The following is a 27150-nucleotide window of genomic DNA, read 5'->3' as shown; positions in this document are numbered from 1 at the left end:
GCACTGTGGCAAGTATGTCTCTTCCTTTGACGTGTGTGAAGCAGACATGTTAAATTATTCATATATCCTTCCATGATATTTCTTGTTACATGTAGTAGGAGGTTGGCAGCTCTCTGTTCTTCCAAATAAATAGCCAGTTCTCCCTGCACTGTTTGATTAATTCATCCTTTTTCTTGTTCGCGTGATATGACGCTTTTATTATGTACTTAAAGATTTTGAAGGGGCTATTTGAACTTTTCTGCATTCTTCTAGTAATAAAACCTGTTCTTCTGAGCAGAGTTGGCATTTACCCCAGATGACACCATCTCTTCCTGGCCCCACATTTGTACTCATCCGGGAATGATCCTTTGTTACAAAACAGGCCAATGAGAAGCCATCCTAGAATATTTTTACTGAGAAGTCATCGTGACCAGATAGTCTGTGTCTTTGCTGCTACCACCAGCCATATCAAGAAAACATATCTGCAAGGGAGAAGATGTGGTGGTGTTATAAAAATAAAATATGAAAAGTTGTCAGGAAGATGGTTTGATTTTAGGTAGTGTGGAGAGGGAAATGGGGAGGCCAGAGTGGAGAGAATGAGCCATTTGGATTGGGTGTGTGTGTGTGTGTGTGTGTGTGTGTGTGTGCGCGTGCGTGATACATATACATGTATCACCTGTTTTTTTGGAATTCGGCCCATTTTCTGTCTTGAACTTGGCCTCTGCTTACCTGGTATGCCCTGTCACTTCATATCCAGCCTATGCTTGGCAGGGAAAGGTGGCAGCCTTTAGCCTCTTGGAGGATTCAACCCATGCTTATCCTAGCTGTCTTCAGCCACTGCCCCTATTTATTGTCCCCAGTTGGAGACTTAGCCTCTGTAGTTACCCAGAACCTACCCCTTTATCTCTGTGTTTCTGGGGAAGACTTAGCCTGTTGAATTCCTGTCACTGTCACTGAATCATCTGCCACTCAGTTACCAAACACTGCATGATCTCAAATTCCTTCCTTTTATGTGAGGAACTAAGCCTCCCTTTTCCCAGCCTGCCCTTCCTCTCACACTCGGGCTTCTCTTTCAGACAGTGAGGAACTGAGGTCTACTCTTAAACATTACTTTTGAGAGCGAGTTCCCATCAAAATGTCAATAACGTCCTGTATTACATGCAAAATTATAAATGCTATTTCCAAATCCTATTTTGTTGCCTAGAATTAGATCATCTTAGAGCAGGCATGCCCAGTGATTGGCAGGCTGTATCTGTAATTGCTACTAAAGAGAAATAAACCATATCATTTTAATAGTCTATGAATGAACAACTATTACTGGTATTTATGCGTTTTTGGAGGTTCTTCACTTGATTTGGTGGTGTGTGTAGCTAGTCTATGTTATTATAGTTAAAAGCATTTAAAAATTCCTGTAAAAGTGTATCCAAGAGTTTTAAAACTGCTAACATCAGTGATAGTGATGAAAAACATATCTCAACATCATTAACTGTAGAAGAGCAGTCAAATACTGTGGAAGCTTGTGAAGAACTTTAACCATGAAACACTGTGCAGCTGGGGTATTAGGTAATACTGAGAAAATAATGCTCAGAAAGTACAAATAAAGTAACTTTCATATATCACAGGAGTCACAGACTTACTCTCTCTGAGACGTGTTCTTCAATTTTACTTAAATGGGAAAAAAAAATACTGCTCTGGATTGTAGTTTTATCTGTGGTGTTTGGGTAGGTATGGTTTGGCTTCTTGTATTTCAACATTCTTTTTGGATACATACAATATTAGGATTTTATATATACATAGAGAACTCCATATTTCACTTCACAATGTGTGGTTATTGTGATTAAGATTTTCCCACTTTTTCTGCCTTTCCACAATCATTTTTAATGACTACCTAGAATTCCATCTTCCAGATCAATACCTGTACCCCACCGATGCTCACTTATGATAGCTTCCAGTATTTTTACTATCATAAATAACACTGTAGAGGAACACCTTTGAGCATAAATCTTGCTCTGCTGGTCCAGGTTTCCTTCTGAGAATTTCTTTCTAAAAGTGTCATTTCTGGTTTAAAAGGTAAATTCACTTTCAGTTCTGATGAAATTGACTCATGAAAGTCTATATGAATTTAACTCCCATCGAAAGTTAAGAAATGTGATTTCCCTAAATCCATTCCCACAGTGGATCCTGTTCTTTTTACAGTTTTTCCAACCTTATTTATATGATGTAATGAAATATTTCTTAAGCTGATTTTCTAGACACACTGAACAATTTAATGCTATTTATTCATTGTTCATCTTCAGTTTCTTAATATTGGCTCATGTCCTTAGCCGCATTTTAATTGATATGCTTATCATTTCATAATAGTTGGTCATAAAACTATTACAGTACTGGGGGGAGGGTATAGGTTAAATGGTGGAGAGCATGCTTAGCATGCATGAGGTCCTGGGTTCAATCCTAAGTACCTCCTCCCAATGTAAATAAATAAACTTAATTACCTCCCCCTAATAAAAAAGCCCCTCCAAAAACGCAAAATGTGTGCTTTGAAAAAAGAAAGACTACAGTAGTTTCTTGGTTTATGTGCTCTTTGTACTATAAATCTAAATATATATATATTTATATATAATTAAATGTAAATATACATATAAATTATATATATAATTATGTAATTAAAATATATTTTACCCCTTTTTATAGCAACAGTGAAAACTATACACAGTTGCTTTTTTCACTTTATATTATTCCATGTAAACATGATATTCTTTTTCATTTTGAGGGAATACACTCTAAAATTTGCCTATGGACGGATTTTTTTTTTTTTGAAGTTCAGAATTCATAAATTTAAACTTAAAAAATTTATCCCTATAATTGGTGTCATGCATTCTCAACATTACAATTATGAAAGTCTCATAATTTTTGAGTACATTGGTAGTTTAAATTTTATATTTCAATTAAGAATCCACATAAAAATATACTCATAATACGTGAGGTAGACCTCTACTCTTACTATGCTGTCTAGAGAGATAACTCCAACACCATTTATTAAATAGGCTCATTTCTCTCCACTTTTTTGAAACACCGCCATTATCACATACTAAACTGTTAACACAATCTTAGGACTTGACATGAGTTTTTACTGACTCAAAACTAAAATATTTAGATCATAGCCATTAAAGACATATCTTCAGACAAACTTTAGTCTGCATTTTCACAAAATGTTTGGCTCTTCCCATTGTTCCATGTAAAATTTACATTTTTCTTGCAACAGAACGAAAAATGTGAAAATACAAACTTTGTTGAGATCTTGTTTGCAATATTGTGCCATAATCTACTCCATCTTTTTATTCAGGAAAATGATTTGTACCTCTTATTACTCAAGTCTTTTAAACTATTGTTGAGTAATGTTCAATAATTTCATACAGACTCTTTTTTATGTCTAGATATTTTTTTCTTTGAACTTGTAAACCTCTTGACTATATTACCATCATGGACATAAGGGAGACACTTTATACTATTAAAATGTATTAACTAATAAAGATTTTCATGATATACTCAATGAAAAGACAGTCACACAGCATTATGCCCTTTGTAGAAAAGTCAGAGTTGGTGCTTAAAGTTAACTTTGAGAGGAGGGGTCTTCTTTTGGATTGTATTTCTTTTTTGGATTTTTTTCTGTTTTCGTTTAATAGTTACGTAATTTTTCCAATCTCACATATTTTGCAAGGAGAAACTCTGTTGATCATGGATATAACATAAATGCTTTGGGGCCTGGATCAGCCATATTGCAAGTCACTGGCCTGCACCACTGGGCTCACTAGCATCTAGCCCCACTGCCTGCTGTGGACTTGTGACAATATCCTACAGCCATAGGTGTTCAGGGCAACAGAGCCCCATTAACTGCTTCTGTGCCCAGATTCAGCCATCACTTGTCACTGGTCTGCACCACTGGGTTCACCCACAGTTACCCCTCCAGCTGTGTGCCTGCATGCTCCTGGCCTGACTCCCTTCATTGGCCTCACTGCCATGCATGTGCCTGTAAAGAGATCCTGCAGCCACAGGAGTGCACATGAGCAGCCAGGGCCCCACAGAAGCCAGTGTGCCCACAGTTGGCCCAGGCCCTTGTTGCTGGCCCTGGTCCTCACCACTATGTTTGTGTCTGCAACCAACCCCTGCCACTTCACAAGCAACTGGAGCTGAGTGTAGGCACACTACTGGCTCTGGCCACCACTGCGGCCTGCCCTGGTCCCTAGCCACTGGACCTGGAGGTGCTAGTGACAAACCTATCAATGTTTACAGCCACTGGGGATCCCCCACAGCACTGACCAAGGACCATACAGTTGCCAATGCCCTGGACCCCATGGCCTGCACCAATGAGACATCATGTGCCCCCTCCCCCAAGCCACAGCTAGCACACACCCCAGCTTTTGGCACTCTGCTCCACTAGACCTGCATCACAAAACATTCTGGCATGTCCCCGCGCACAGGTGATGGCCTTTCCTTACTAAAGTCAGTCCATAAAGTTTGGAAGAGGTGATTGCCTGTTCATATGCACAGACACTTATGCAAGGATACAGGGATCATGAAAAATTAGAGAAATATGACAGCACCAAAGGAACACAGTAAACTCAGTAACTGACCCCCAAGAAATAGATTCATGATTTGCCTGACAAAGAATTCTAAATAATTGTTCTAAATATGCTCAGAGATTCCTCAAAAAAACTAAAAGTAGACTTACCATATGATCCAGCAATCCCATTCATGGGCATATATCTGGAGGGAACTCTAATTTGAAAAGATACATGTACCCCAGTGTTCATAGCAGTACTATATACAATAGTCAAGACACGGAAACAACCTAAATGTCCATCTACAGATTACTGGATAGAAGTTGTGGTATATTTATATAATGGAATACTACATAAAAAAGAAATTAATGCCATCTGCAGCAACATGAATGGAGCTGGAGATTATTGTTCTAAGTGCAGTAAGCCAGAAAAAGAAAAATGCCGTATGATATCACTTATATATGGAATCTAAAAAGAAAGAAGTAGATACTAATGAACTTATCCACAAAACAGAAGAAGACACAGATAGTAAGCAAACTTATGGTTACCAGGGGGAAAGGGAGTGGGAAGGGATAAATTAGGAGTTGAGGATTTGCAAATATTGACTACTATATAAAAAATAGATAAACAACAAGTTTCTTCTATATAGCACAGGGAAGTATATTCAATATCTTGTAATAACCTATAATGAAAAAGAATATGAAAATATATGTATGTATATGTATGTCTGAAACATTATATTGTACACCAGAAATTGATATATTGTAAACTGACTATACTTCAATTAAAAAATAAAAATGAACAATATTGTGACTAAAACAAATGCTCAGAGAGCTACAAGAAAACATAGATTAAGAATTTAATGAAATCAGGAAAATAGTACAGAAAAAAATGAGAAGTTCAACAAAGAGAAAACAAAAAACAAAATTTTAGCTGAACAGCACAATGACTGAAGAATTCAATAGCTTCACCGGCAGACTAAACCATAAAGAAGGAAGAATTAGCTCAAAAAATGATCACTTGTAAATTATTCAGTTAGAGGAGCAAAAAGAAAAAATGAATGAAAAGGAATGAAGGAAGACTATAGGACTAGACTACTGGGACACCATGAAGTGAAACAATATATGCATCACTGGAGTCCCAGGAGAAGAAGGAGAAAGGGCCAGAAAGTTTAAAGAAATAATGGCTGGGAACTTCCCAAACTCAGAGAGAGATTTGGACATCCAGGTCCATGAAGCTAATAGGTCACCCCATAATTTCAATCCAAAATAATCTTTCCCAAGGCATATTATAATAAAATTGTCAAAAATCAAAGAGATAATTTCAAAAATAGAAAAAATTTTCTCTCTTACAAAGAAACCATCACAAAGCTAGCAGCGGATTTTCAACAGAATCCTTGTAGGCTGGAAGTGAGTAGGATAATATATTCAAAGTGCTGAAAGAAAAAAAAAACTGCCAATCAAAAATACTTTACCCAGCAAAGTTGTCCTTCATAAATGAAGGCAAGATATTTCCCGAACAAAAGCTGAGGGAGTTAATCTCCACTAGACCTGCCTTACGAGGAATGCTGGAATGAGTTATTCAAGCAGAAACAAAAGGGTGCTAATTAATAACAAGAAAATATACAACATTCTGGTAAATGTAAGTATTCCAAGTCAGCCTTAGGATACCCTAACACGATAATATGGTGATGTGTTAACCACTTAACTCTCGTATAAAGCTTAAAGGACAAAAGCATTAAAATAGCTATGGCTGCAATAATTAAATGGATATATAATACAAAAAGTGTAAATTGACATCAGCATCATAAAATGGGGGATTTTTAAAAGTATAGCTTTTGGATGGAAGTTAAGTTGTTTTGAGCATAAAATAAACTGTTATATCAGTAAGATGTTTCAAGTAAGCTTCATGGTAACCACAAAGCCAAAACCTCAGTAGATACACCCCAGATAAAGAGAAGAGAATTAAAGTATACTTTATTCAAAAAAATGAAATTGGACTGTGTATCTTTATGCAAAAGAGTGAAATTGGACCCCTATCTTACACCACTCACAAAAATTAAAATGGATAAGAATCTTAAACATTAACTCTTGAAACTGTGAAACTCCCAGAAGAATTCTTAGAGAAAGAGCTCCTTGACACTAGCAAAGTTTTTTTGGATAATGACACCTAAAACACAAGCAACAAAAGCAGAAATTAACAAGTAGGACTGCATCATGCCAAAAACCTTCTGCACAACAGAGGAAACAGAATGAAACAGCAACATATGGAATGGGGGAAAATATCTGCAAGCCATATATCTGGTAAAGGGTTGATAACCAAAATATATTAGGAACTGATAAAACACAATGGAAAAAAAAAACCCAAACAATTTATTTTAAAATGGGCAGAGGAACTGCATGGACATTTCTCCAAAAAAATACATACAAATGGCCAACAAGTACATAAAAAGGTGCTCAACATTACCAAGCATCAGAGAAAATGAAAACCACCGTGGCATATCACCTCACACCTGTTAGAAAGATGCTTATCAAGAAGACAGTTAACAAATGTTGGTGAGGAAGTAGAGAAAATGGTACTCTGGTGCACTCCTGGTGGGAATGTACAGTGGTAAGGCTACTATGGGAAACAATACAGAGATTCATCAAAAAGTTAAAAATAGAATTACCATATGATCCAGAAATTGCCCTCAGTATATATCCAAAGAAAATGAAATCACTGTCTCAAAGAGATACTGACACCCCCATGTTCATTGCAGCATTATTCACAATAGCCAAGATATAAAAACAACCTAGATATCCACTGACAGATGAATAGATAGAGGGAAAAAATACACACACACACAGACACATACACACACACACACACAATGAAGTCTTATTCAGCCATAAAAAAGAAAATTGTGCTGTATGAGACAACACTGATAGACCTTGAGGGCATTAGGCTAAGTGAAGTAAGTCAGTGAAGGACAAATACTGTATGTTCTCATCTATATGTGGAATCTAAAAATATCTAACTCAGGAACAGAGTGTAGAATGGTGGTTGCTGGGGCTGAAAGTTTGGTGGGGGTGGGGGGGAGATGTTGGTCAAAGGGTACATAAGATGAGTAAGTTCCATGGGTCTAAGGTAGAGCATGGGGACTATCCAGTCAAGAACACTGTATACTTAAAATTTGCTGTGAGAGCCCAGCTTCATTGTTCACACATAACAACAAAATGGTAATTAATGTTAACAATATGTAGGGAACCCTCCTACACTTCTGGTGGGAATGTAGTTTGGCGCAGCCATTATAGAAAATAGTATGGAGATTCCTCAAAATCTAAAAATAGACCTACCATATGATTCAGCAATCCCACTTCCTGATATATATCTGGAGGGAACTCTAATGTGTAAAGACACATGCACCCCAATGTTCATAGCAGCACTGTATACAATAGCCAAGATGGAAGCAACCTAAATGTCCATCAACAGATGACTGGATAAAGAAGTTATGGTATATTTGTATAAATATGGAATACTACTCAGCCATAAAAAAGAATAAAATAATGCCATATGAAGCATCATGGATAGACCTAGAGATCGTTATTTTAAGTGAAGTAAGCCAGAAAGAGAAAAAATATCATATGATATCACTCATATTTGGAGTCTTAAAAAAAAAAGAAGAAAAAAAGGACACTATAAACTCACCTACAACACAGAACCAGACTTGCAGACAAGGTAAACAATCTTATAGGTACTGGAAAAGGAGTTGGGAAGGATAAACCTGGGAATGTTAGCCACTATACATAAAAATAGATGTTTTAAGTTTCTTCTGTATAGCACAGGGAACTATGTTCAAAATCTTGTAATAACCTTTAATGAAAAAGAATATGAAAATGAATATATGTCTGTATATGCATGACTGGGACATTGTGCTGTATACCAGAAATGGACACATTGTAATTGACTGCACTCCAATTAAAAAAGAATAAATAAAAAAAGAATAAATATTCTACAATGGTTGTAGATTTATTTTAAGACTACATCCAGTCAAATGTGTAATTCTTCTTATGGGAGAAACTACTTCTAAAATACATGGCTATTCATGCACTGGCTGTAGTAGAAACCAGTTTTTGTTTTTGCTTTTGTTAAAGTAGTAAGAATAGTAAGAATGAATATCTATATTCATTACCCAGTCTCCATACCATGCTTACTGAATTGAGACTCGAGGACAGAGTTTTGGATGAAGTAGAAGAGGCTGGTTTATTTCTTTGCCAGGCAAAGGAGATCACAGTGGGCTAATGCCTCTAAGACTGTGGGCCTGCTGGAGAGAGAAGGCAGGGGGCTTTATAGTAAAAGTTCGTAAGTTCAAGGGGTAGAACTAGTTTCCATAGAGATTGCATAAAGGGTAACAAATTTTTACAAAGTTGTTCTTTTTTTTTGGCAGAGGCAGTGCTCCCCTTCCCTCTGCTAAGTATGAAGTTCACCTCTGGCTTTGGGACTCTTTTAATATTCTTCTACCTAGAAGGAAGGATGCATAAGAAGGGGTTGTGCGGGAAAGAGCTCTAGAGAAAAACTTGTGCAGTTTAAAGTCAGGTTGATAAATGCTTTTAGCTTTTTTAAGCAGGCTGAGGCCTGGACTCTCCTGCAGCTTGAACAACAGGATACAAGGAAACCACAAGGGGTCAAGAGGAGGGCACTGAGGTCAAGAGCAGGGCACTGAGCATAATCCCTGCATGTAGCACCAGCACCACAAAGGGGTTAGGTGGACCACCCAAGCCTCCTTCCTTTCCAGCCTAACCCTGGTCAGCAAGAGCATGAGAAAAACCTTTTTAACTATTATACAGTTAAGTAGTTACAAACAGCAGTACAGATATCAGATGGTCACTGATGACAATAGGGTCCTGATCGGTTACAGTTTCTGGCAATCTTCCACATCCCTTGGCTTATAGATACAGCACTCCAATCTCTGTCTCCATATTCACATGGCATTCTTCTGTGTCTGTCTCCTCTGTCTTCTCTTCTTATAAGGACACTAGTCTTTGGGTTAGGGTCAACCCTAATCCAGTATGACCTCATTTTAACCTAATTACGTCTACCAAGAATCTTCAAACATAGTCACCTTCTGATGTTGCAGAGGGACATGAACTTGAAGGCAGGTGGCACTATTGTACTCAAAACAAAGAACAAACTTAACCACTTTATAACTGTGTAGTTCACCTTTCCCAAATGGTCTCTAAAATGTCCTTTACATCTTATTCTTTTCAACAGATTCACTCACAAACCCAGCATAGCACTACAGTAAACAGTAATTGCAGTCTCTGGCAATCCTGAAAGAATCAGTCTCAGGGAGCTCCAGGACCAATCAAGTCAGAAGGGAGAGACCCCCCCCCCAACCCCGCCCCGCCTTCAGGGTTAATTTTTCATACCCTCCCCGAGGTTGCAGCGCCCAGGTCTCATGGGAACTGTAGTCCTGCGTTGTCTTGGCTCACACAGCGCAGGGTTCAGGAAGCCCATCTTCCCGCTTGTTCTGCGCATGTGCACTTCGGTCTCCCAGGTGTCTTTCTCCGTCTTCTGCTTCCTGCGGAGAAAAATCCTGGAACCGCCAGGTCTGCATGCGGTCAGGGATGGGGAGCTGACCCAGTGAACGTGGCGGGTGCGCCCCAGAGTCCAGCCCGGGCCGAGGGGTGTCCTCGGTGGCTCGGTGGAAGGGTGGGAGGCAGCACTGGGGAGGAGACTCGCAGTGGGATCCCTGGTAAGTGAGCAGCCAGGGAGGGTCTGGGCGGCCTCTGCCCCCGGGAGGGACGGCAGGTGTCGGGGCGGGTCTGTCAGGGGAAGGGGCAGGCCTTGGCCTTGGGGACCCCGGGGTGCTGAACCCCGGGAGGCTGCAAAGTCCACGCAACTGAGGCAAGGGGTCGTGAGCTTTGTATCCAGGCAGAATCAGGTGTAAATTAATTACCACCAGCAGGATGACTAGGTTTCCTCATCTGTCAAAGGAGAATATTAATACGTGCCACACGGTGTTTTGAGGATTGTTTTACATACGTTTTAAAACTACGTACATAAAGTTGTTGCATATAGCGCAGAACTTAGTAATTAATATTAGCTGATAAGGTGTTTGGAAGATGCTTTGTTCTTTTCGTTAGCTAAATTTTATTTAATCTTCACAACAGCCTTTATGTAACTGTTTTCTATTTTGACAAAAAAGGAAACAGCCTCAGAGGCTTCAAGTGCAATACACAAGGTCACACAGCCACAGTAGACATCCAGCCTAAAACCAGCATTGTGTTCCCCACATCACCTCCCTCGGGGCACAGGCAGTGTTTGGGCTGAATCTCACTTTGTGGTCATGTATTCTGGGATTTCCTGGCATCTCAGAACCCTTGGGTCAGACTGCATAATGTCTTGCTTGGACTGCTGCACTGTCCAACCTTCAGCATCCTCGGTGGCCTTAGAGTTTAGACAAGTGAGTTCTATGAGATTTGGAGCCCTGGGATGAAGCTTGTAAATAAAATGAGAGCAGCTCCTGTGAAGTAAGAAGAAGGGGCCCTCAGGAACAGGAACCTGCCTTGAAGATCATTCTTCTGACCTGAAACTCTCATCACAGCTTCAGAGCAGAGTCAGGAAACTGTCAGAAAGGAGCAGATTCTGGGTTTGCATAGCCTGAAGTAGCGGTCGTTATCCGGCTCACGAATATCACCACATCCAGAAGGCCTCACCGTGATGGTGAAAGGTCTGCACCAAGTTTCAGGAAACAGGTGAGCAGGGCCCTGAGATGGTGGGCAAAGAAATAATAATTTTTTGGAGGGCTTGTGTGGGCATAGTCTGTAGGGAGAGATCACTATGCACAGCTTTTAATAAACATACCATGCCTCAAATGCCTCTCTTTCTCCAAATTCTGAGCTGCTCTCATGTGATGTCCATCATGATATTTGCCCTCTAGCCGTATGCTCCCACTCCATCCACCTGCCTTCATAGAGTCATAGAATAGGGTCATCTGTGTCTGCTTTACTTCAAAGCTGAGAAACCTTGACTGTGAGTGTACAAGTAACCTGCCCAGAATTACCCAGTTTGTTAGTGGTAGAACTAGGTGCAGAGAAAGTCTGTTTATGTTGTAACAGGTAAGTCGCCCACCAGGTTCTATTACATTTTAGTTGAAACAAATGTTTAAATAGACCTTTTCCTAAAGGAACTCTTATCCCTTTCTTCAGAGTGATTTCTCTGACTTGAAGGGTATGTAACTCAGTAGGAATATAAACAAACAGATATCTTGAGTATTTTTCCTGCAACATTGATCATGAAAAATAATAATTTGTCTTCTGATACAATATTATTTGTTAAATTAGTCCTGAGTTGGTTCTAAAAGAAAAATGACATTAATAAATCATAAGGAAGTAAATCCAGTGTTAAATTGCTCATGTGAATTCTCCTTCCACGTGGATCTGGCTTATTCCTCAGAGGCCAAAGAAATTTTTTCCCATAGAGGGACATTTCACCAGCTGGTAGGCAGAGGGTTTTAGGAAGCTGAATCTCAAAGATTCATAGCAGCCAGATCTTACCTGACCCACTTCTGTTTTCTTTTCCCACAGCTGTATGTTCCATCTTCTCTGTACTTTCCCAAAAGGAACAGAAAAAGAACAGATCCCAGGCGAGTTGTTTATTTATTCACTTCTCATATTGTCTTCCATTGCAGGAAACAATTAAAGATTAAAATAAAAATTATCAAGGAATATATAGAGTTAACAGATCTAAAACAAGGAAAAGTCAGCATTTAGTTATATGGAGATAATCATAATTATTTTATGTGAGTATTTATGTTACACATTAAATGATATAACTATCATTTTTGTAGTAATAATAATGTGCAGATTTATCTCTGATACTTTGTACAAAAGGAAAATGCTTTGCTTTGATTATAAGAATCAACAAAAGTAATTCTTCATGGAACATAAAGACCTCCTGGCCTGAAGTCTGAAAAGAATTTCTTTGCCTTAATGAAAGTAAGGTGGTTGACAGCCTTATTTAATAAGCCTGAAATGAATGCTACCTATGTTTTTCTTTTCTGATTGTTCTCTAGTGGGCACAGAAGGCAGGGAGCCAAAGCATAACTCAGTTATGTAAGTTGATTTCCTCTGTCTGCTTCATGGCATTGTCTTCGTCCTGTTGCCTTTTAGCAAAGCTTATCCCCACGCATTCATCCTTGGTCTCTTAGAATTCTTACCTTACTATTGTTCTTGACTGATTTCATACCATGTGGATTTTTAACTATATCAAAGACAATCACTCAAAATTTGAAACTCAAAAGCTGAATTTTGTGCCATTTAAGTAAGTGAGAGCTATCACTGGTCAGATAGATTCTCAATGAGCCAAGCAAACTTGATTTTCTATTGGGTTTTTGCAAAGATTTGGTGTATTAGTTTCCTGTGGCTGCTGTAACAAGTTACTACAAATTTGATGGCCTCAAACAACAGAAATGTCTTTTCTTGCAGTTCTGGAGGCTAGAAGTCTGAAATAAAGGTGTTGTCAGGGCTGCACTCCTGCCTAAGGTTCTAGAGGAGACTCCATTCCCCATTATACCTGGCTTCTGGTGGCTGATGGGAGAGAGGGAGGAGGTAGAACGGAGAGAAACTTAAGATGAAGAAAAATAAATATTCCTTAAACCCTCTATCAGTCAGGGTCTTCCAGAGAAACAGAACCAATAGTATGTGTGTGTGGGAGGGTGTGTGTTTACATATATACATATAATATGTATGTACACGCCCATATATATTCATACATGCACATATTCATTCATCTTAAGGAATTGGCTCATGTGATTGTGGAGGCTGGCAAGTCTAAAATTTGTAGGGCAAATCAGCATGCTGGAAGCCATTAGTTGTAAAAGTATATGGAAGTTAAAAAATAGTACAACTAATATTTGGTACCTAGTTCCTGGTCACTAAGTTCTCCTGGCTGCAGATCTCGAATGTCTTGAATGGCAGCAGTGTCAGCATTCCCACAGTCAGCTGTTTCTTCTAAAGCGTCATTTATATTCAGTTTGAATTTGACTCCTACTGTAATCACTTTTCACAGCTTTACTGCTCTTTCATCTTTTTTGGCCACTTTTGCAAATGCCTTGTTGCTAAGAGACAAGGAGGCAACACAACTACTTGCTTTGCTGTCTGTGTGTGAACTGAGTGATGGATGCACAGCAACTAGTCACTGGCGGACTGAAAATAAATGACATGGCTGATCATTGTTCATTATATAAACTTCTGTTATTTTGTATTGATCTGTGGACTGAAAAAAAAGCAGTGAAGTTTGTATTTAATTCAATTACTCACAGTTACCATAGTAACTAAAAATCTAACCCATGTTGTCAGGCTGGTGTTATGTAACTAAGTTATGGTAATTGAAATCCATGCATATCAGAGCCATGCAAAGGTGGACTACCTGTATAGACATTCGTACCTACCTATCTATTACCACAAAGTTTTAGATGCTTAAAAGTTTTTCCTGACAGAGTGGGTCATCAGATACTTAGGAGAATTCTTGTGTAAAGGAATAATCTCAAGATTACACATCATCTATTCCCTGAACAGACCAGAGCATTTTATATCATTAAAGCCCCAATTCTCTCCTGATTTTATGCTATTTGATAATCTAGTTTGCATCCGTACCAGATTCTAAGCTTCCTGAGGATAAAAACAGTGTTTTGTGTATTTTAATATCCACAGAAACTAGGAATCTTTCACACATATAATGTATTTTATGCTTGTGTGTAGGAAAGCAAAATCTGTCACCCCAAAATGTGTTTCTTTGGCATGAGGATTAATTTAAGCTGATTAATTTTAAGAAACAGAAGACTCAGGAAGTCTTTCTTTTTACATAAAGAATTTAGATATGGGGCCTGTTCCTGAAATAGAGCTATAGCCAGAGATACCTGCAGGTTAGGTGTGGTGGGAGAAACTCTGCATAGCCTAGAACCTATGTGTCCCATCATCTCTGCATGACCCAACAAACATTTGTTCACCAAACATTACTTTTCCATCTCCATGTAAATTGCCTTCCTCCCCTTTGAAGTCCACTACCCTCAACATCCCCTTTGTGGGAATGTAAATTGGTGCAGCCACTTTGCAAAACAGTATGGAGATTCCTCACAGAACTACCGTATGACCCAATTCCACACCTGGGTATGTGCCCTGAAAAAAATGAAAACACTAATTCAAAAAGGTATATGTGTCCCAGTGTTTATAGCAGCATAATTTACAATAGCTAAGACATGGAAGCAATGCACAAACCCATAAACAGATGACTGGGTTAAGAAAATATATGTTACTCAGCCATAAAAAAGAATGAAATTCTGCCATTTGCAGCAATGTGGATGGACCTAGAGAATATTATGCTTAGTGAAATAAGTCACATAGAGAAAGACAAATACTGTATGATATCACTAATATGTGGAATCTAAAAAATAACACAAGTAAATGTATACGCAAAACTCCAGCAGCCTCACAGATATAGCTTGACCTAGAGAATATCCTTCCTTTTGTTAATGTGGTCTATCATATGTTGAACCACTCTTATGTCTCTGGAATAGATCCAGCTTGGTCCTGTTGTATGATCCTTTTTATATATTGTTTGATTCATTTTGCTAATACTTTGTTGAGGATTTTTACATCCGTATTCATCAAAGATATTGGCCTGTAATTTTCTTTCTTTGTAGTGTCTTTGTCTAGTTTTGGCATCAAGGTAATGGTGGCCTCAGAATGAATTTGGGAGTGTCTCCTCCTCTTCAGTTTTTTGGAATAGTTTGAGATAGGTGTTTGGTAGAATTCCCCTGTGAAGCCATTGGTCCTGGACTTTTGTTTGCTGGAAGTTTTTAAATTACAGATTCAGTTTCACTTCTAGTGATTGGTCTATTCAAATTTTCTGTCTCCTCTTGACTCAGTCTTGGCAGGCTATATGTTTCTAGAAATTTGTCCATATCTTCTAGGTTATCCAATTTGTTGTCATATAACTGTTTCATAGTATTCTCTTATGATTTTTTTTGTATCTCTGTGGTATCTAAATTAGAAAGGAAGAGGTAAAACTCTCATATCAATTTAATTCTTAGACCAGCCAGAAGAACCTAGAAGAGTAGAGGAAATTTTCTTCCTCCCTGACAACGTTATGCATGAATTAATAAATTAATTGGGTATTTTCACTATGTTTCTATTTCTCCCACCATATATAACACAAAACAGGTATTATGGTAAGCATCTTATGCACACTTTTTCTAAGTTCACTCAACAGTGAACATGATGAAGAATTAGTTCCTAAATGTCTTTTCTCTGTCATACAGTTTTGAATACTTCAGATTGATCAAATATGTGCTATTACAGGGATCAGTTTCATTTGGGGATGTGAGTGTGAACTTCACCCAGGAGGAGTGGGGTCAGCTGGACCCTGATCAGAGGACCTTGTGCAGGGATGTGATGCTGGAGAACTACAGCATCCTCATCTCACTGGGAAAGTAGAGCTTCTTTGAGTAACACCATCAGGCATGTCCTTTCTTTGTTACCAAAGCATATGGGTCTTTTGTAGACTTTAATGATATTTAGGTTTGGACACCAGGAATATTGTTTGTGTTTTCACTTCCCCTTTGAAAGATTTCAGTGGGCCCCTTCATTGTGCACCTCCTGAAGCTGGACCTCAGTTTTTCTTCTGAGTTCCTGAAGCCAGGCAGCTTCTTCTACATCCTGTATCACTTTCTAGTATCAGGGCATTGCATTACCAAACCAGAAGAAGCACCATGGATATTAGAGGAAGAATTCGCAAGCCAGTGTTACCCAGGTGAGTAATCCAGGGGAAATTAGATCCTGCATTGTTGGTTTAGGTATAGACATCTTTGGAGCATTAAAAAAAAAAAATCTCTTTAGAGGCTCCATCTGTTTGGAAATGACCTAAGGATATTTAGCCTACATGCCTCAGATGCCTAGATTGACCAGATACACTCTCAGACATAAACGTTTTCTTTTTTGTTTGGCTTTTTAAAAGTTTAATCCCTATTTCCTGTACCTTAAATTTCATTCTTATCTCATAGTAAATATTTTATCTGAGTCTGCTTTTCTCTCACATTCTCAGTTACCCACATTCCCTCCTATCAAGGACTTCTTTTGTTTACAGGAATTAATTAATTCATTTAACCAGTACTAATTGAGCTCTCGCTCCATGCCAATCATGTTCCAAATGGCAGGGATACAGCGGAGGGTGAACTAAGTCCCCTGCTCTCAGGGAACTTACATTTTGGCAGGAGAGAGACACAGGAAGCTGACTGCCCTGTGAGAAAATGATTTAGCATGGCAAAAGTAGAAGCGAGCAGACCAGTCAGGAAGACTGAAAGCACCATTGACTAGGTTTAAGGGGACAGAGCATACAGAGTGATGGTTCTGGGTGCACATTGAAGGGAGAGTTAACAAAATTAGCACCAGGACTCTAACCCACCTCCTCTAAACACTTTCTTCCTCTGATAATTTCTTAGAACAACACCCTTGTCTACTTGTTTTCCGTGTCATATTTACTGCTTAATTCTCTGATTGAACATATCTAACTGTGAATTCCACTCTTGTAAGTCATCCATTCTTACTGAACCTTTTTTTCTCTATTATGCATGTTTCTTTCACCACTTCTATCCATTTTGGAAGGTACATTCGTAAAGAGCCACATAAACATACGTCCATTCATAGCCAACTTTACTCTCCCCTAGTTCAACACATTAGTTTTGTTTGATTGGTTGATTTATTGTTACCCTTTCCCCTCAGCTTCTCAGAAAAGTGGAGGAAATGGAAAGTTTTATTTGGAACTTTTATCTCAAAAGACTGATACTAAAACCAAAGAATCAGATAAATGAAGAGCATTTGTGTATTAGCCCAATTTTATAAGTAGTTTAATTCGTAAGGTATGTTTCATTTTCCTTATTTTTAGAAGAATTGAAAATTGATGCCATGATGGAAAGCAAAGAAAACCAAGACAGACATTTATGGTGCACTGAATTTACCAATAACAAAAGAGTAATTACAGAGAAAGAGCGTTTATTGAGCAAACCATTTAATTTTTGCACAGACTGTATTCCTTCTAGAAAAATGCCCAGTAAATGTAGCCTTGATAGAATTAGTTGAGAAAATATGTCAGAGGTAACCACTAATAATAGAAATTATTCAGGAAAGAAGTCTCACATTTCCAATGGGTATGAGAAGTCGATCCCTGAAATTAATCATGAGAAAACTCATACTAGAGAGAAACTTAGTGAATTTAATAAAAATGAGAGCACTTTCTATTGTGACAAGGGTTTTATTCAAGAGAACCACAGTGTGGAGCAACTATTTGAATACAAAGACTGTGTTAAAGCACTCCACAGTAATGCTCTCTCCATTACACAAGGGGAAACTTCTCACACAGGAGAGAAACTCTGTGATTATAATGAATGTGAGAAAACCTTCAGGGATGAGTCAAACCTCATGTTATGTCAGATGATTTACTCCAGGAAGAACCACTATAAACTTAATGAATATGGGGAAACCTGTGATAAGGCAGCCCTCTGGAAGAAGCATCATAGACTTCACGTGGGTGAGAAATGTCATGAGTGTAAGGTACGTGGGAGAACCTTCCTCTGGAAGTCAAACCTCACCGTGCACCAGAGAACACACACAGGAGAAAAACCCTATCAGTGTAATGAATGCGGGAAGTCTTTTTACCATAAGCCAGCCATCACTGTACATCAAAGAATTCATATAGGAGAGAGACCTTATGAATGTACCAAGGGTGGGAAAACTTTCTACCAGAACTCAGCCCTCCATCAGCATCAAAGAACTCACACAGGGGAGAAAGGCCTTATAAATGTAGTGAGTGTGGAAAATCTTTCTCCCAAAAGTCAGATTTGACTGTGCATCAGAGATCTCACATGGGAGAAAAATGTTATAAATGTGATGAGTGTGATAAATCCTTCAGTATAAAGTCAAAACTCATGATACACCTGAAAATACACTTGGGGAGAAGCCCTGTGAATGTAGGGGATGTGAGAAGATGTATTATGTGAAGTCCACCCTCAGTAAACATCAAAGACTTCACAGAGGGGAGAAAATATATGAATGCAATTAATTTAGGAAGATCTGCCATGGGAAGTCAGTGCTCCTTAAACATGAGAACACATACAGGAGAGAAAACTTAAGAATGTGTTGAATGCAGGAAAAGCTTTTCTGGAAGTCAACCCTCAGTAAACATCAGAGGATTCATACTGGGGAGAAACCATTTGAATGTAACAAATGTGGGAAAGCATTCTGCCAAAAGTCACAACTCATTCAACATCAGAGAATTCATACAGGGGGGAAATCCTATGAATGTAAAGAATGTGGGAGAATGTTTTGCCGCAAAGGATCCCTCAGTGTACATCAGAGAACACACACAGGAGAGAAGCCCTATGAATGTGATGAATGTGGAAAATCTTTCTAGGATAGTTCAACTCTTGTTAAACATAAGAGAATTCACTCAAGGGAGAAACCCTCTCATTGTAACAGATGTGGGAAGACCTACAGCCACAAACCAACTCTTGCTGCACATCTGAGAATACACACAGAAGAAAAATGATGGAAAGACTGAGGTGCAAAACACTCCTACCATGATTTAGAGCCTTCGGTGGGACAGGAAGTATATCTAGGGAAGAAACTATGCATGTAATGAATATGAGAAGTTCTACCAGAAGTCAGCCTTCAGTTTACATCAGAGAACTCACACAGGGGAGAAACTCTGGCAATGTTTTTTATTGTTTGTTTTTCTTTCTTTCTTTTTTAATCAATATGTGTTTCCTTTTCCTACTGGGCACAGAGCTAGTCTATATTTCTCTGCTTCTCTACTATTTCCTGGCATATATTAATGGGTGTGGCCATTGTTACTGAACTGCCTATTCAATAAGGAAGCCAACAGTATTTTTGCCAGTCACATGTTTTCTCTAATAATTATTTACATACAAAATAGAGGCTTACATTCACAATTTTTACCTTTGGCATGAGCCTGAATTTGAGAAAACAGCTGTGAACAGTAATGCTCAGTAAGAAAACAAGCCCATCTTTCAATATCCTGAAATGTTTAAATGAGGAGCCTAAGATGGTTTGAGTATGCCAGCCCAATTTAGATGTAACCTGGGAGTTACTTCTATCGTAACATGCTATATATCTTTGTCTTTACTTCTAGTATAAGTAACCATGGTACTGAAGTGGGAGGAAAGGGGGCAGGGCACAACCATTGAAGGAATGACACAGCCATTGGGCACAGGACAAACCGGTTAGAACCAAGATGGCAGAAGATTCGACTTCCAGTAGACCTGGAGCCTCATGGTGCACCCCCAGGCGCCATCACAGTTCCCAGGCTGACCATAAAAGGTCAAAAAGTGCGGTGGAGGGGGGCATTTCTTGGAAATCCTTGCCCCTTCCTCAAAGTAATTGGAATAATCCTCCTACTCATTAGTATGTGAAATTGCTGAGTCCATAAAACCTAACAACTCCCACACCTCGTGTTCACTCTCGCTCTGTTGCTCTCACCTTCTGAGACAGCCTGCACTCTGCTATGGAGTGTGTATCTACTTTTACTTTAAACACCCCACACCTCTCAGCTTCTCTCCCTCTCACCTTTCTGAGATGGCCCACATTCTGCCTATGGAGTGTGTATCTCCTAAGCCATTTTCCCTTCTGAGTGAGACAGGCTGCACTCTGTCTATGGAGTGTGTATTTCTCTAAATACACCTACTTTCACTTTACCATGCCTTGCTCTTGAATTCTTTCCTGCACGAGGCAAGAACCTTTTCTCCCCCAACAGTATGGTGCAGAAGTTGGCAGACATTTTCTGTAACAGGCCATATAGTAAACATTTTAACCCTGTTGGCCTCATGTGCTTTCTGTCACATATTCTTACAACCTGTGAAAAACATTCTTAGCTTGTAGACCATTGGAAAACAGGCTACTGGCCAGATCTGGCCTGAGGGCCATAGTTCACTGACCCCTGATAGAGCAGTTCAGAGCCTGGGCTCTGGAACCAGACTTCCTGGACTCAAATCCTAGTTCTACTACATACCAGCTGTGTGAGCTGGGGCAAATCCCTTACATCCGTTCTTCAGTTGCCTTATCTGCAAAATGATGATAATGATATTACCTACCGCATGGGGGTCTAGTGGAGATTAGGTAAATTAGTCAATGTAAAGTACTTAGACCATTGTATAGTGTTACAACTGTTAGCTTTTCCAAGACTAGCATAATTTCCTTGCAACAGATTTGTAGGAGCTTTTACAGATTTTTGATTTGTTATTCAACAGCTGTCTCTCACTTATTCCATGCCAGCAGAATGTTGTTTTTGTTTCATTCTCTGTCTTTCCTATGTATGATGCAAGAGATAACAATCTAACCAATTTTTTTCAGCTTTTTGGAGGTATAATTGACAAATAAAATTGTAAGATACCGTCAGCCCTTCACATTTGAGAGTTTCATATCCACGCATTCAACCAGCCACGAATCAGAAATAATCTAAAAATAAGTTCTAGAAAGTTCCAAAAAGCAAAACTTGAATTTGCTGCATGCCAGCACTATTTATATACTATTTACATTGCATTTACAACTACTTGTATAGTATTTGCTTTATATTAGGTATTATAATTAATCTAGAATTGGTTTAAGTATACAGGAGGATGTGTGTAAATTATATGCAGTTACTATGCCATTTATATAAGAAACTTGAGCATCCCACAAATGTCAGTATCCGAGGTGGGTCCTAGAACCCTTTGAGGACATTTGGTCCTGTCCAAAACATCCACTGAGACATTTGATCTACAAGAGGTCTTTGCTATTTGGTCCTATATGAGACATCTGCCCGCACCAAAAAGATCCTTGAAATTTGGTCCCATCCAAAATGTCCATTGGGATATCGGGACATTTGGTCCATGATTCATTAAACAATACAAACATTTAACTTCATTAAAATTTTATGTTATTTTTGTTGTATTTCACGATGGATTTTGGATTTCACATTAACTCTTCGTCCTCTTCGTGACGTTTTTAGCAGGGTTACTCTGAAGTCAGCGACCAATTGCTCTTGAGTATGTTTTGACCTGATCATTGGTTTCATATTCCTTATACCTGGGAATAATTTCGGTTATATGAAATTGATTTTGTCAGCATCGTTGTGAAGTTGGCAGCCATCTTTGAGTGTGGCCACCAGGAACCTGGGTGATGACGTGTTCATTGTTTTGCAGCTCAGCCTTTAGCACTCCAGTAAACTTCCAAATTGAAGGATGATGCACTATCAGCAGCTTTTGAAATCTGCTGTGCCAGCCTTTTACTGTGTTGTTTGTCCTGTGAACTCCATTTAGTACTGATGTATAAACCTTCCAGGTTTCTGGTGGAAATCTTACAGTTTCTGGTCTTCTGCCTCTGCCATGCCTTCCAGGAACATATACTCTTTCAACATACTCCATTAGGTTATCTACATTATCTTCTGCATTCTCCACCGTATATTCAAAAGTTTTATTTACACCATCCAAAGGCATAAATGGAAGTCCAAACAATATGGATGCACACTTACAAGTGTTACTTTCCATTGTCACATATACCATTGTGACAATGTACCATCCATTTAAGAGGCAAGACAACAAATGCTAACATCCTATGTACTATGTACTATGATCAGTTTATGATTTCTGTTTCACTAAATTCTGTGTTTCTGCTTATGCCAAAGATAATGTTTTAATTAGTATGGCTTTGTAATGCTTTTTTAATGTAGGGCATGTTCTTTATATTGCTTGAAGGTTTTTTTTTTTTTTTTTTTTTTTTTGGTCCATATACTTTTTGTTGTCAAAGGATCCAGCATTTGGTCTTGTCAATTAAAAAAAATTAGTCATTCTATTATGTGTGTAGTGTTATCTCATTGTTGTGGTAGACTTGCTTTTGAAAATAGTTTGGCAGGATAATATGAGCCCCTGTGGTCTGGCAATTTCATATGTGCACCAAGAGATATTGTAAGAGTAAAATCAAAAACTAGTAGCAACTGGGACCTTAGTAGACAGAAGAATGAATACATTTACAATGTTATATTCATATAATAGAATATTGTGTAGCAGTCTAAAATATTTAACTTACTGTATTACTTAGGGAAGTGTAAATAGCAATAAAACTATAATGAATATCTGGGTAACGATAAATAAATTATTAATAGCAGTTACTTTTTTCAGGATCTTATTAAGGAGTTGGTTATACTATTTTCCTTTGGTTGGGTAATGTGCATACCTGTGTCTGTTTTATTATTTTTATCTTATATATGTATTATTTACATTGCATTCGTTTTATAGTAGAGGCTAGTGGCATTGCCTTATTTCATAATGCAAAGAAATAAGTACTTGATAGGCAAAAATGTTAATTCTCCCTACCCTAAATGCTGCCAGGCTTTACTCATGTGTCTTTGTCATTGAATGTCAGTGTGCCATTGAAGGCCTTAAGAAAGGGAATTCTGCCTCCAGGAACTCAAGCTGAAGCATCCCTTGAGTCTCAGCCCCATGGCCTACCCTGCAGATTTCAGACATGTCGGCCCCCACAGTCACGTGAGCCAGCCCCTTAAAATAAACTGTCTTTGTCTACATACAGACACACACACACACGCACACTCACATTCAATTGGTTCTGTTTCTCTGGAGAACTCTAACATGTCCTTTATATCTATTTTAGAGATAACATTAAAAACATCTGAAAGTGCCTGTCAAATTGTAGGTACTTAATAAGCATGCACGTTTTTTCTCTGACTTCTGCTTTCTATCAGTGTTGTTTAACAGTTTCATGTCTTCTTTTCCTGTATTGGTTATTTATTGCTGTGTAACAAATTACCCCAAAACTTAGTGGCTTACAACAACACTTTTTTTTTTTTAATTTTAAAATTTATTTTTTGGCAGGGGAAGGAGGTAATTAGGTTGTTTTTTTTTTTTTTTTTAACAGAGGTACTGGGGATTGAATCCAGGACCTCATGCATGCTAAGCACACACTCTACCACTAAGCTATACCCTCCCCCCAACAATAACACTTTTATCTCACAGTTTCTGTGGGTCAGGATCTGGGCACAACTTACCTGGGTGTGCCTCTGGCCCAAAGTCTCTCACAGATGGCAGTCTCAGCTGTGACCATCTCAAAGCTCACCGGGGAAAAGCTCAGTTTCCAGGATCACTCACTGTGGTTGTTGGCAGGATTCAGATCTGTGCAGGCTCTTATCCTGAGGGCCCAGTCCCTTGCTGAGAGGAACCCTCAGAGGCTGTCCTCAGTTCCTTGCCATCAGGGCCAACCCACATGCAGCTTCCTTCATGAAAGTGTGCAAGCTGAGACGCAGTGGAGAGTATACTCACCGGAAAGAAGTCACAGCCATTTATAATTTAACCACAGAAGTGACATCCCATCACTTTTGCTAGATTCGATTCATTAGAAGCAAGTCACTAAGTCTGGCTCACTCTCAAGGGTGAATTCAAAGGTGTGAATACCAGTGGGTGGGGATCACTGGGACCATGTCAGAAGAGGCCTACCCCATTTTCATTTTCAAATCCATTCATTATTCAACAAATAGGTATTGTATATGCCAGGCACTATTCTAGCCACTTGCGATGGATCAGTGAATGAAACAGACAAAATTCCCTGCCTTCAGCAAAGAGGGATAGTTAATTACACATTTGTATGTTTCAAGGTGATAAATGCTATAAAAAGTAGGTCAGGATAAGAGCACTGGGAGAGCTAGGAGTGAGGGTAGGGGGTCAGGAAAGGCTTCACCGAGAGGGGACAGTTAAGCAAATGCTTAAAGAAGGTGAAGGAGTTGGCTACACTACTATCTGGAGGAAGGGGAATGGATGCAAAGACTCAAAGGCAGAAACATGCCTGCATCTTCAAGGAAGAGCAAGGAGGCCAGTGGCACTGAAGTCCAGTGAGCAGAAACAAATGTGTAACAGGAGATGAGGTTTGAGGAAGGACCAAGCCTGCAAAGCTGGGAGGTTATTGTAAGGATTTTGACTTTTTCCTGAAATGAAATGGATGCCTGTGAGAGGTTTTGAGCAGAAGAATGACATGATCTTATATGGTTTCGTTTTATAAACTTAAAAAATAAATAGAATATACATTCAGAAAGTACACATGTCACAAGCATACAGCACAATAAATATTTACAAAGTAAACACACCCATCAGTTAGCACCAGCTGCGGAGACAGATCAGTAGCATTTCAGAAGCTGTCTCCATGGCCCCTAGATTCACACGTCCCCTTCTCTACAAAATTAACAATTATCTTGACTTTATTGCCATGTGTTAATTTTGCCAAGTTTCAAACTTTATATAAATGGAATTATACAACATGTTCTCTCTGTCTGGCTTCTTTTGCTAAAAATCATCTATGTTGTTGCTCATGGTAGCTTATTTTCATTGTTACATATTCCATCGTATGAATACACTGCAGTTTATTCATGCTTTTATTGGTGGACTTTTGGGGTTTTCCCAGTTTGGACAATACTCTGAACATTCTTGTACGTCTTCCAGCATATATTTCTGTCACTGGCTTATAGAGTAGGTGCATGCTTAGTAATAATAGATATGCAAAACCATTTTCCTAAGTGCTTATCAAAATTTAAATTCCCAACAGTGCCTTATGTTTTAACAGGATCACTCTGGCTGCTGCATGGTGAAGTGACTGTGCAAGGGTAAGGGTAAGGCTAAGGGAAGCAGGAAGACTGATGAAGAGGTCATGCAGTCATCCATGTGGATAAGATGGGGCTCAGCGGTAATACTAACTGGTACAATTGGAGATGGTGATAAGTGGTTAGCTTCTGGTTATATTTTAAAGGTAGAATCAATAGGAGTTTCCTGATAAGCTGAGTATGGAGCATAGAAAAAGAGAGGAGACAAGGATGTGTCCAAGGTCTTGGGCCTTATTAACCTTATGTACATAACTGCTATCAATGTAGATAAAAGCAGGGCAGCTGGTTTGAGAGAGATCATTAGTTCCATTAGGGCATGTTCTGTTTGAGATATCTGTTAGACGTCCAAATGGCTATTCAGGGAGACAGCTGGAGTTCAGAAGAGAGGTCTGAGTGACTGATATAAAATTGGAAGTTGTTGGCAGATGATATTGTACTGATCAGCACCCAAACAAGAAAGAGAAACCACACAGTAACTTGAACAGGAAAAATTTGTATTAAGAATCATTAAGGGATTTTTTTTTTACAACAATTCAACAGAGTTGGAGGCTAGAACCTCTGTAGAATTATCTCTTTCCCCTCCTCCCCACCACTTTCCTTTCCTCTTTGGATTTTAACCTGGTGGATGTGGACGTATAGCTGCTGAGAGCCATCTTGATACCAAGTGAAATCTAAATACAGAACTCATGATAAAGGACAGGATAACTGCAAATGGAGAGGGCTTCCACTGTGTGTGCCCTTGAATCAAGCTATTCTTGAAGTTTTTTATACTGTTGGGGCTATCAGTTCTGTTACGCAATAAATTTTCCTTTTGCCCAATCCAGTTTGAGTTCTGTTTTCTCATATTACAGAAAGAGTTGTAATACAAATGCTTAGTCTTCAGTGTATTTGCAATATTTTCTTGGGAGATCTTAGCTTCAGATTTCTCCTGTATTAGCCCTGGTGTCACACTGTCTGGTGTAAGTCTGGACCCTGGCACTGTTACGTAATCACCAGCTACTAAAGCTCGCTTTGCCTCATTTTCCTTAGTAATAAATTGGCAGTGAAAATATACCTTATTGATAGTGGTTTTGTGAGGAATAAATAAGATGAAATGTAAAGTGCTTACTAATTGTCTTTCACGTGGGAAATAAATGTTAACCGTTTTTATTGCTTAATAATTAAATATTGTTATTTTTTTCTGTTTTGAATGCTAAGAGCTATCTGGTTTATTCTGCAGTGTGTTTTATTACAAATCTGCATATTTTTGGCCTTTAATCTCCCAATTACTGAATTTTAAGGCTTGTAGTAGCGGTTTATTAAATAAATCATGCATATCCCTATTGCTAAAGTGTGTGTAAACCTAATCTCATAATTTATTTTATACAATATGTCACTGGTGACATATCACAGCCTATGAAATTCTCTTATTTAAGAAATTTAAAACAAATGATAAAAGAAGAGTATAAAATTACTAAGATAAATGGGCAAAAAAATAAAAAACAACCCAAGAATTACTAACAACAAGGAATTGGAGCAATGAGGCATGGGCTTAGTAAGAAGAGAACTCTAAAGGGTATAGAGGAGGGGGAGGGTATAGCTTAGTGATAAAGTGCATGCTTAGCATGCATGACGTCCTGGGTTCAAGCCCCAGTATCTCCATTTAATAAATAAATAAACCTAATTACCTATCCCCTCCCCAAATTTTTTGAGGGTATAAGAATAGCAGCTCTGAGGAGCAGCCACTACCCTATGGTGGTGATGGAGGGTCCAGGAAGGGGTTCCCTGTCCCTGCACCTGCTCCACAACAGCTGAGATGCAGACCTCATTGGAAGGGGTGTGGCCATGGCCCACCAGTGTCAGGGGGAGTCCCTGTGGTTCAGCACCATTGAAACTTGTTGGAAATCCCTCTCTTAGGTACTGGAGAAAGGGGAGGTGTCTC

At 38.8% G+C, this 27150-nt stretch overlaps 1 long non-coding RNA gene and 1 pseudogene across 1 annotated transcript; both read left to right on the top strand.

The window, feature by feature from the left end:
• The first annotated feature begins 9971 nt into the window (after positions 1 to 9971).
• On the top strand, positions 9972 to 26560 carry LOC123615149 (uncharacterized). Its single transcript, XR_006722705.2, has 4 exons — positions 9972 to 10272; positions 11125 to 11275; positions 12107 to 12634; positions 25193 to 26560. It is a non-coding gene; the product is annotated as an uncharacterized LOC123615149 (long non-coding RNA).
• Positions 12649 to 22347, top strand: LOC141579181 (zinc finger protein 658-like; annotated as a pseudogene).
• Positions 26561 to 27150: the final 590 nt, after the last annotated feature.

Source organism: Camelus bactrianus, chromosome 11, assembly GCF_048773025.1.
Source record: "Camelus bactrianus isolate YW-2024 breed Bactrian camel chromosome 11, ASM4877302v1, whole genome shotgun sequence".
Lineage (NCBI taxonomy): Eukaryota > Metazoa > Chordata > Mammalia > Artiodactyla > Camelidae > Camelus > Camelus bactrianus.
Note: the sequence above shows the minus strand (reverse complement) of the source record. Positions and strands in the feature narration are given on the sequence as shown.